The sequence below is a fragment of the Lycorma delicatula genome, chromosome 5, assembly GCF_047948215.1.
Source record: "Lycorma delicatula isolate Av1 chromosome 5, ASM4794821v1, whole genome shotgun sequence".
In the NCBI taxonomy this organism is placed as follows: domain Eukaryota; kingdom Metazoa; phylum Arthropoda; class Insecta; order Hemiptera; family Fulgoridae; genus Lycorma; species Lycorma delicatula.
In genome coordinates, this window is record NC_134459.1 from 108,497,529 (window position 1) to 108,509,562 (window position 12,034).

The following is a 12,034-nucleotide window of genomic DNA, read 5'->3' on the forward strand; positions in this document are numbered from 1 at the left end:
TGTGTGCCAATAATTGTGGATATACTACAAAAAGGTGCATACAGAAAGATTAATTATTGTTTAAATAATTAATAATAGAAAAATGTGTGTGCCAATGATTGTGGCATATACTTAAAGATTAATTATTGTTTAAATAATTAATAGAAAATTGTGTGTGCCAATGAATGTAGCATATACTGCAAAAAGGTGTATACAGAAAGATTAATTATTGTTTAAATAATTAATGATAGACAAATGTGTGTGCTAATGATTGTGACATACTGCAAAAAAGTGCATACAAAAAGATTAATTATTGTTTAAATAATTAATAGAAAAATGTGTGTGCCAATGATTGTAGCATATACTGCAAAAAGGTGTATACAGAAAGATTAATTTTGTTTAAATAATAAATGATAGAAAAATGTGTGTGCCAATGATTGTGGCATATACTGCAAAAAGGTGCATACAGAAAGATTAATTATTGTTTAAATAATTAATAATAGAAAAATGTGTGTGCCAATGATTGTGGCATATACTGCAAAAAGGTGCTTATTGTTTAAATAATTAATAATAGAAAAATGTGTGTGCCAATGATTGTGGCATATACTGCAAAAAGGTGCATACAGAAATATTAATTGTTTAAATAATTAATAGAAAAATGTGTGCCAATGATTATTTCATATACTGAGAAAAGGTGTATGCAGAAAAATTAATTATTGTTTAAATAATTTATAATATAAAAATGTATGTACCAATGATTATTACATATACTGACTATTTCAATTAATATAATGAACCAGTTTTTCATTGAAAGCTTTTAGATCAAGTCTATTGTGATTAACTGCTGCGTGAAACTTTGATGTGCATCTATAGAACAAGACTTTTTTTGGGGTAATGACTAGTTCATTTCCTCAAAAAAAGGAAAAATGTAATTATTCAATGTATTTATCAAAATACATTGGTTTAAAGTTAAAACTATTTATTACTGGAATTTTTTTTAAGTAGCTGTTTAATTAAAAGTTTGAAATGATATTAGATAATGTTTATTAAAATTATGGAGTAAGACCAGTAGAATATTACTATATGTTGGCAGAGTAATAATGTATGTTTTCATTAGTTCTAAGGTCACTTGTAGATCCTAGATAAGAAAATGAATTCAACAGTTATTAGCCACACTATTACATTTATTTGTACATGTGTAAACCGTTATTAGGTTTTTACGCGTCTGCTTTGTACATATTTATAGATTAGTTTTCATATAATATTTTTTTAGCAATATGGAATTCAAGTAGGACATAAATTAGTTGTTAGGCTGTTTACATACACACAAGTGACCCGATCAGTTAATCTATACTTCTATAATTTTTTCATAATTTTTAAAAGTAATTTTCAGTTAATTAAAATCTGATTATGGTATATAGCATTGTTAACAAAAAAAAATTATGCTTACACATACACAACATCCCCAGGCATTCATTATTCAAACATTAAATTTCTGTAATTAGAATGAATTCTTGCACAGTTCTGACCAGCTTTTTGTTTATGACACCCTTGCTATTTTACAATCAGAAATGCACTGATTTCTTCTTTTTTTTCATAGTACAACGCACTACATAAGTTCAACAACTAAACCAATCTTCATCAAATTTTAACATGCACAACTTCAATTACACTACTGCATCATATCTAAATTTCAATGAAAATGATTTAGTAATTTTGGAGATTTTCAAGCCACGATTTTATATGTAGGCTTGTGTATATAAGGAACTTAAATTTTAAGTGAATGATATTTTTGTACTTCTCATTCCTCAAAACATAAAGAAAATTCAATTTCACCTCCTCAAACCCACCGTTCAACTGAAAATATCATACTTTTCTTCCAAAAAACCGTTAAAAAATGGTATACAGCTTTATTGTTACATATGTTAATTATCCATAGATAATATCTTCATTCATTTATCACAAGAGATCTTAATCATTATGAAAAGAATTATTTTTCATTTTAATTAATTAATTAATTATTTACAATGAAAGATAATTTAAGATTATGTTTAATTTTCATGCAATTCCATATTTCTAGTAAGTCGAAACAGAAACTGATTGCATATTTGTCACATATCAATTTTAACCAACACCTCTTATGAAATCTTTTTTAAATAGTTTTTTTTTTCAACACTGGTCACTGTAGGACCACAAAGAATAGTTAACTGGCTAGTTTTTTAGCCCTCCAATACTCCTTCATTCTTTCACTGTGCCAGTGAAATTTATTGATTAATGTATTCTTTCTTCTCCTGGATCCCTTTGAATTCTACGATTTTTTTTAAGCATCCTTCTCTGTTTTAAATCAATCACATTTATGTTTGCTACCTTTAGGTCCCTTTAATTTGCTTGAACCACTTAACACTTATTTTGTCACCATTACACTTGTCAAAAATTCTTTTCGTAAGTCTGTTTAAATCCATTCTTGTCAGATGTCTATAAAATACCAGTCTTAAGTTAACGTGATTCCAACTCCCAGTAAAGTTCCTCATTCTTCCTTAATTTTCAACTATTGTTAGTTTTTTTGGGCCCTAGGATTTTCCTTGAGATGACTGTTTTCAGGCAAAAAATCTGTTCTGCACTAGATCTCCCTTTCCTGAATCCACCTTGATACTCTCCAATTTGTAGATTAATTTTTATTTTCTAATTTGTCAAGGATAACTTTAGAAAGAATTTTATATGTAATCATCAGAAGAGATATTCCTTGGTAATTGTTGACATCCATTTTGTTCCCTTAGTTGTGAATTTGATGAATTAAGAGCTGTTTTCCACTTCTCTGTGAGTTCTTCTTTTTAACAAATCCCTGTAAGCATTTTACTTAGCGAGCAGATTGTACTCTCCTTGGCATATTTCCACATTTCTGCTCAGATTTCACTGACTCTGATCCATTGTTCTGGTTCTACTTCTGAGAATCTTTCCTCTGTTTCTTCATAATTGAGTCATTTCCAAAATATTCTGCCAGGATTTCACATTCCTTTTTTTATTATAGATTTAACTAATTCATTAATATATTATAACTGACTCAGGACATAAATGCAGTTTAAATATAATTTTTAATAGCATTCTTATCCAACAGTTGTTACATAAAAAGCTGTTTCTCTTAAGTAATTTTTTTGTTGCATCTTAAAACTTTAATTTCAACTTATCCCTTTGTTTATTATTATTATTGTTGTTGTATGGCCAAATAAAGTAACAGTTCTTTTTGTTTTTCATAAATGTCCAGATTTTTTTTTAGTACTCCAATTTCGTGTTTTATTGTACAATTTATTTGTACTTATGTACTTCCTGTAAGTTAAAATTTTACAAATTAAGTAACTTTAACATATTGGTTAATATTTTTATTGTCTTTTTCCACAATTGAATGTTAATTGCCTTCTACTTGTAATTTTGGTTTGAATCAACATTCAAACCAAAATTACAAGAAATATATATATATATTTGTTATATAATCTGATATATATATATATATATATATATATATAATTATAATTGTAACTCCTCAATCAAATTAAATTTTTAATTTCTTTGGAGAAAAGTTATTGATTGATATTTTCTTTATGTTAATGTTTAAAAAAGATTTTCTTTGCTTAATTATGGTGACATTAATATACACATAAAAAAAATCTGTGTCTTAACAACTTAATCTGTCTCCTAACCTAATCGCTCTTTTTTATCTGTCTTAACAACTAATCATATACTAACTTACTAACTATTAACCATTAACATTAACAACTACTTTGGGTACTGAAATAGTTTATAAGCCAATTAACTGGTGGTGGATTTTTATGTGTATTATATATGTTGCTATAATATAGCTATACATAACATAGCTATAATATATACTATAAAAATAGTATATGCTTATGTTGCTATAATATATTTAAATTTAGATCATTAAAAGCTTAATCATAATTGCTGGTGAATTTATTTATTGATCAACAAAGTATTCAAAGAGTTAACTAAAATCTGATTGTTTGAAGTTAAGAAAATTAGTTATTAATTACATGAGATACAGTTTGAGAGGCGTTTTCTTTTTTTACCTTATTTGGATCATATTTTTTCTTTTTTTAAGATTCTCACAGTAGAATCCTTTAATAAAAATAAAATGTAAGAACAAAATCATCTTGTTCTTAAATGACTGACTTCTTTATCTAAACCATTAACTTTATTTCCGCGAGATATTTAAATTTATTAACTTTGTTCATTTTTTCATATTTTGAATCGAATCTTTATTGGTCATGAATTTTGCCTTATTGAAGGAAATTTTGAGCCCTAATTTATCTGTGATTTCTTTTATGTGGTTTACTTATTCTGCTACTGTGTGAGATTTTTTGAGAAAATTACAGTGTTGTTAGGAAAGGTTTGGCAGTTAATTCAAGTAACTTTTAACTTCCAACCCAGTTTTATTTCATGATGTTCCAATTTTTTTCATCTTTTTCTCCCATTCTCTTAATTTTTCTAAGACACAGTTAAAAAGAATTGGTGATAAACTACCCCTCTCCTTTACTCCTGTTTTAATTTTACGTTCTGATAACTTTCCCATGAACTTCTCTTATTATGATTCTAATAGTTATAATTGTATGAATTAATTGGTTGTATTTATTTCAGAATAATTAGATGATATTTAAAACTATTTTGACCCAGTTCCTATTATTGAAGTTGTTACATAGTACAGGTCAGTAATTCTTTCAAATATATCGCTCAAGTACCGTTTAATCTACCAATATATTTCAATATTTCTGGTGTGATCAACCCCCAATGCAAAAATATTCTTTTGTTTACTTCTATTCCAATGAGGTGAATGAATTATTTCTACTGATATTATTATTCTACTAATATATTATATATTATTTTGCTACTGTTAATAAACTTTCTTTTTTCATCATCATAATTAAATTGCGCTTTAATTTATGTTACTTTTCGCTGTGAATAACCTTCTTCAGCCTATTTTTGTAACTCAAGAGTTTTACCTATAATTTTTTTTAACAGTCAATCTAATGTATTTATGTTCTGGAATCAATAGATTCCAAATCTTTAGAAAAGTATTTTCCAAAAATATTTATCCTCTTTACATCAAATTAATTTATTTATTATTTTGAGTGTAAATTCAGTAAACTTTTATTATTTTTTAAAATCTTTTTAGTTTTATGCTATTTTATTACTAGATTATCATTTTACTGTTCCCTTTTATCACAGACTGTATGGCTTTTATCCTTTTTGTAGATATTCAAATAACATTGAGCTACAACTGTTCTAACCCAGTAAACTGACTGTCTGTGAAACATTATACTGCCCTTTATCTCTGCATGACTAGTAATTTTAAGAAGAGATTATTCCTCCATTCTTATAGTATTAGTTTTCTTATTTTAGATTTTATTGATAAATTATATTCTAATAAAAATTAATTCGTTCTTAAAATATATTGTAGAGATTGTTGTTGGAGGACAAGGTTGAAACGATTTGGGTGGCAAAGCATGAAGCAGTATGTGAAAGCTTCTAGAATGACTAGAAATGTTGATACATAAAAACATAAATTTATTTTTGATTAGGAACTCTGTGTAATATATTCTTACGAGTGCCATATTTTCATAGTATAACTTGCGACAATAACAACATCTACTACTCTTTATTTTAATGAATTTGATAAATACATTGTCATTAAATTCAATTAACTTTATTATAACTCGGCATTTTTCAGTGTATAAGCCACTTAAATGAAAATATTGTTCTGGTCTTATGTTCCAATTAGGGTGTATAGTAATAAGATTACAATTCAATGTTGAATTAACAGTAACCAGCATAAATGTTTGGTACTTGAGTATGTAACATATATCAGGTACCATTATCTGTGCTCTGCTTTGCGGTGTACAGCGTACAATGTCAATGCATAACTGAATGTTTCCTGCCTTTGCAGGAAATAGTACATATCAGCAAAAACAAGTGTGCTCTGATTACAGAATACAAATGTATATATCTGTAGGAAATATTACACAATTATGGTCTTACAGATATTGCTATACATGTTCTGCATATAATTAATTTCTTCAGCTGATATGAAAGAAGCATAAATATGTTGTAATATTTCAATAAGTGAGTGCGCGACGCGTACGCGTTCAACCGCGTCGGACACCGGCCGTTTTCTTCGATACGGGGTTAGACATATATAATTGTATAAGATGGGTGTTACTAATGTTAACACCCATATATATTTTTGTGCTGTTTCTTTACAGGTCCGACTACAGCAGTTCCATCAGCAGCAGTCCTCCCTGTTATCCACCGAAAAGAAACATCTCATTTTTTCAAAATTGTACTTTTTATATTAAAATAATTTTTCTTTAGATTTTATTAATTTTCTAGTTTTAATAGTATTTATAAAATTAGATTTTTAATGAAAATACATACATAACTCCTTTAATAAAGTTTTTTTTAATTTTTTTAAAGTTAAAAATATTTTTAAATGCACAATTTATATTGTTTTTTATTATATATTTTTTTAAAGAAATAACCTAATTTTATTATGTAGGAATTTATTTCCATTAAGGGGATGTAATTTTTGATTTGTTTTAAGAATGATTTTTGAACATTAATAATTAATTTTTATTTCACAATAATTACATTTTTTTAAATATTTAAATAATTAAACTTATTATTATTCAATAAAGGGGGGATACTCCACCTTGGCCCTTTACCCCATCCAGCGAGCTACAGTCTACATTTTCTTCAGTTCATCGCTTCAGCATCAACAGCTTCAGTCCTCCCTATTATCCACCCGAGGGGAATACTCTTTTTTTTCAAAATTATAATTTTTTAAATATTTAAACTGTCCATTTAATTTTTCTTTTCACTAGAAGTTAATTTACATTTAACATTTTTATTTTAATTTTAATAAAAGCTCATTTTTAGTTATATTACTCTAATTACTCTAAGCTAATTAAAATTTAACTGTAAAATTAATTATAAAGTTTGCTTTTTTAAAGCTTTTTTTTAATTTAGATTTTTCAGATTAGTTTATTTAATTGGTATCTAGAAAATAATTTTAGAATTAGTGTAATTAATGAAAATTATTAAATTTCTTTTTAACTTTTACTATATACTTTTTCATTAAGGGGGGGTATAGTCCACCCTGGCCCTTATCCTCTCAGCGATCTTCAGTCATCATCTACATACTTCTGCAATATTATGTTGTTTTTATTATGTGTTTTGTTTGAATCAGGGCAAGCTCAAAATCGGTGAATTAAATCTGTAAATCAGATATTAAAACTCATTTAAAACATATAATAAAATTTTTTATAATTTTTTCTTTTTTAAAAATATGATTATGATTTTATATATGATTATAATTTTAAATATGAAATAATTTCAACTTGAATTATTTTACTATGTTCGGAATAAATCTCTTATGTTCTTATACCTTTAATTATTTTCATGTTGTTTCATGAAAATGGATTATTGCCTATGATCGTAAAAAACAGCAAACCCTGATTTGAACTTTTAGTTTTAAGAAGGCATCATTATCCAGTTCGGCGGTACAGTGGCCTTCTTTGCAGTTCTTCAGCTTCATATCCACCGGTGCCAAGTCTATACCGGCGGATACCTACAAGTCTGTACCTTGATATCCGGATGATTCATAAAAGTGCTGGTCGATCATGTTTGAGGAATTAGAAGAAAGAAGACGAATCAACCTGGTTGTTATCGTGGGCTGCAATTGAAGGCCTCTACCACCACAGGGCAATAAAATTAAGGTAATTTACACTACTATTATAATTTGGGGGGAGGGGACAGACTGAGAAATATTATGGTATGTCAGTTAACCATAATTTTTTTTCTAAGAGAAGTTTTATCATTTTTAAAATAATTATATTTTATCTTATTCATCAAATTATTATAACAAATGTATATATAAATTAAGTAAAAGAATAAAAATATTTCAATCTCTACAGAGATTTAATTCAATAAAACTGACTTACCTGTTATGTATTTATGTATCTACCCTTTAAATATTTTAAACTTATATTTTATAAGTTCATACAATATGAACTTGATTAGTACTGAAAGTCATGATATCATCATATCCAATCAATATTTGCCACATCAGGTAAATTTTTATGATTTTTCTTTTTCTTATAAAATTGAACTATAATATTTAAATTAGTTTTATAAATTTTTGTTACATTATGTAAATATTTTTAATATGGAAATTAAAAAAAAAGTCCTATGTTATCTATTTAACAATCATTCTAAATATTTAACCATTATAATGTACAGTTTACATAACAGGTGTGGTGTTGTTACTGTTAGTATAATCGATAGATTTTTTCATTCTTATGTAATCCAACATATACTAATGAACGTGACGTTATGTATAAGTTTTTAAAATGTTTAATTTATGTATTGAAAATACTTTTTTAAGCAAAACAGAAAGGTTAATATTAATATATTATAATATACATCAGTGGCGGCATGTGTATAGGCACTGTGGAACTGCAGGATCCTCTATTTCCACTTTATATTATTAATAACAATTAATATAATGTCCCTTTTTCTTTAATTCCTTCTTTGTACTTGTACAATATATAATCCTAAGCTTAATGTCAGTAGCCATCCCCCAACCACAGTTTATGAAAAAGATACAAAAATCTTTGTACGGAACTATGCACTTCACAGTTCCAGCAGCACGGTTTTGGCTGTTGTGCGCATGCACACAAGGCTGTGAAGCAGAGAGAGCATTGTTGCTGCCGCAGTGTTGACCCTGGTGTCTGGTGGAAGGTAGTCTCTTTTTTACTCCACGTGTGTATGGAACATTCCTTGTTTGTTCCCTTTTCTTGTTTAGTCGGTGGAAGGATTATGAAAGCGGTTTAGTTGTTTTTTCAGTAATGATCAGAAGATGGCAGAAAGCAAGGGCTGTTTGATTGCCAAATCTGTCCAAAAACACACTGGAAATGTAAAAAAGAAGGTAATTAGTAAAACGTACTTATGAATTTGTTTCTGTGTACACAGAAAATAAAATTAAGCACCATTGGACCATAGTCTTTTTAAGCAGACATTTTATTAAATTATTATCTAATGATGCTAAAAAATATTATCTGTATTGACATTTTATTATTTATTCGATTAAACTGAATGCAGTTTTTAAGCACAATGTGCTTATTTGTGCCATATTTTTCAATATAATACAAGTCTAGAATTAGATTATTATCCTGCTTCCAGCTATTCTACAATTCATTTTTTTTCCGGTTCTTTTATTTTTCAGAAAACTTTAACCCTATCTTGAAAAGGCCCAGAAAAAAATTTTCTGGGGCAACACCGCCACTAATTTTAGCTACAAGCTGCCACTGATAATTGTAAATATATATATACATATATATTTATAAATATTATTAAATTAATAATATTTATTAATATAAATAAATAATTAAATAATTTTTACTTTTTAATTAAATTTTTTAACATTTATTAATTTGTTGTTACATTTTTTTATTATAAAAATACTTTAGTGTTTATCATTATTTTTAAAGTATTTATAAAAGAAATACTCAGAATATAAAGAACCAAATTAATTAATTAATTTATCTTTTAGTAAAGAAAAATTTTCTCTTAATTTATTATTAATCAAAAAATGTATAAAAAGTTATTAATAAACATAATTAAATATTAAAACACGAATATTCCATTCTGTTCAGATTCAAAACAGTAAACATAAAATGATGTGATAAAGAATACTATTTTATTTCTTTTTATTAAAAAATATCCATTTTAATATTCAGTCTTCTTTCCTTTTCTCATCAAGATGGTGGATTATTTATTATTTTAATTTTTGTAGCGTTGATAATATTTTTTTTAAAAATGCACGGCCAACTGGCAGATCTTCCTAATAAATCTATCAATAATCCAACTTTCTTCTTAAATCTGGAATCCTACCTGTAGATTCCAACAAAGGATATTTGCTAAAATATTTCTTTTTTAAAATAGTTTATTATACTCTATTCACATATTATTTTTTCTAACTTCTTTGGTTGATCCTGCTTTTTTAGTTTAATATCAATCTGAGTGAATGAAAAGTCTTCATCGGTGGTGATTTAACAGTTTATATACTGGCCACCTTCATGTTTTGTAGTGGTATTTACATCGGCATCCATTTTCAAAAAAAAAAAAAAATCACCTTGTGTGTCATAAAAAATTTGTTTTCTTGTCTAGTACCTCATACCTATCAGTTCTCTGAATGAACTTAGGTGATCTTGTTTCACAGCTGTATGATAGAAATTAGAGCCATTAAGATACTGTGAACTTGAAGATCAGTTGTCACTTCCACACTTGTTTCCGGTTATGTCAATGAAACTTCTTTTTGTTTCTATTCTGTTCTGTATATGTATTGCTGAAGGTAATCAATTTCTTTTTTATGGAAAATTTTATACAACCGAATTTCTTCTTGCTTATTTTCTTGCTTCCTAACTACTTCCTATCCATTCTATTGTAATGTCCATGTGAAATGTGAATTTGATTTCTGGAGTGATCTCTCGTCTTGTACTTTGGACAAATTTATATAATTTCAAGTAAAGCTTAAGACCAAATGGCAAAATATAAATACACTGGTATTATTCAAATTAGAATGCGATGTTGACAGCTAAATAAAAAAAGGAATATCATTGTTGCTACACTGCACATGTTAAACTATAGCAATAATTGTGGTAGTCTTCTAGACCATCATTGACTTAATGAAAAACTAAAAAATCTACTACAGGAAGCAGGTACATTATATACTGCTTCATCAGTATTTTTCTAAAGAGAAAAAATGTTTAAGTTATGAAATAAAACAACTGGAATACCAGATTTAACTGAATAAAAATAATTTAATAATAATAAAAAACTATAAAAATATTAACAAATCGTACATCATACAGGTAATTAATTAACTTTACAGATAATGTCCATCATTTTGGTAACAATGTGAGTTGCTTTGCACCTTATTTATAGTTTTAAAGATATATAAATAAATTCTGAACAATTGAACTAAAATCTCTCTGTAGGAATATATTCAATACTTTTCAAACATCTCATTTATATGAGTTATAAATTCACCAAAATAGAAAATAATGTTGATATTGTACACATTCTATAAAGTATTGTGTTCAGTAGAACACATAATTACATATTAAATGAATAAGCACAATTAAATACAATACAGTTTTTAATCACATTCTAAGTGTATCTCTTCCTAACTTGAAAAAAAAATTAAGATAAAAAGTTTCTTAATTCCACAAAGTTAAAACTATCGATAAACATGACGACACAAAAGCTATATACATGAATCTATTTGTTTTATATTTAACAGATACCTACCTTATGGCATTATTACATTCAAAAAGAATTCTTTTTAATTAGAACATTTGGAGAATTTGGAGGACAGTATTCAACTTATCTAAAAGGTGGTAGTTATTGTTTTCCTTTCGTATTTGGCATCTACAATTTCCCTCTTTAGTGTCTATCAGGTTTGCAACCATTCTTACACTCAGGTACTGTTGCTGGTACCTGTTTTCCATGACTTAAATTTGCTGGTGGAAGCATTCCCTGTGCTTGTCACGGATTGTGCAGAGATTGTACGAAAAGAAATCCAGGTGCGAATCCAAGAAATAAACTTTAGGGACATATTACACACGTTTGTACAACTGTAGCATTTTTCCATATGTCCAAAATAGTTCAGAAATTTAAAATTTACTAAAAGGTTTTGGACAACACTTTTAATTGATCTCCACAAAGACTTTTTGACTTTACTTAACAGTTGTTTGAATTGTCCATCTCTAATCAATGTTCTTTATCAGGAACCCACAAAAATTTCTTCCTTGATTTAAGTGTCGCTCAAGCGAGGACATTTTTATTTACAATAATGAAATCCAGTACCATTTTTATGCATTGCCTTAACAAAGTTTTTGAAAATTTTATGTGGAATGGATGTAGAAAATCATTTTCAAGTTAACTAGTAAGGGATGTAAAACACTTTTCTGTCCAGGCATAAATGCTT

At 27.2% G+C, this 12,034-nt stretch overlaps 1 long non-coding RNA gene across 2 annotated transcripts in view; it reads right to left on the minus strand.

The window, feature by feature from the left end:
• Positions 1-12,034, minus strand: part of LOC142324512 (uncharacterized) — a 53,455-nt gene that overhangs the window by 6,093 nt on the left and 35,328 nt on the right. For both annotated transcript variants that reach the window (XR_012756311.1, XR_012756312.1), the window contains one exon: positions 7,113-7,258. This is a non-coding gene — a long non-coding RNA (uncharacterized LOC142324512). The remainder of the gene's footprint in view (positions 1-7,112; positions 7,259-12,034) is intronic.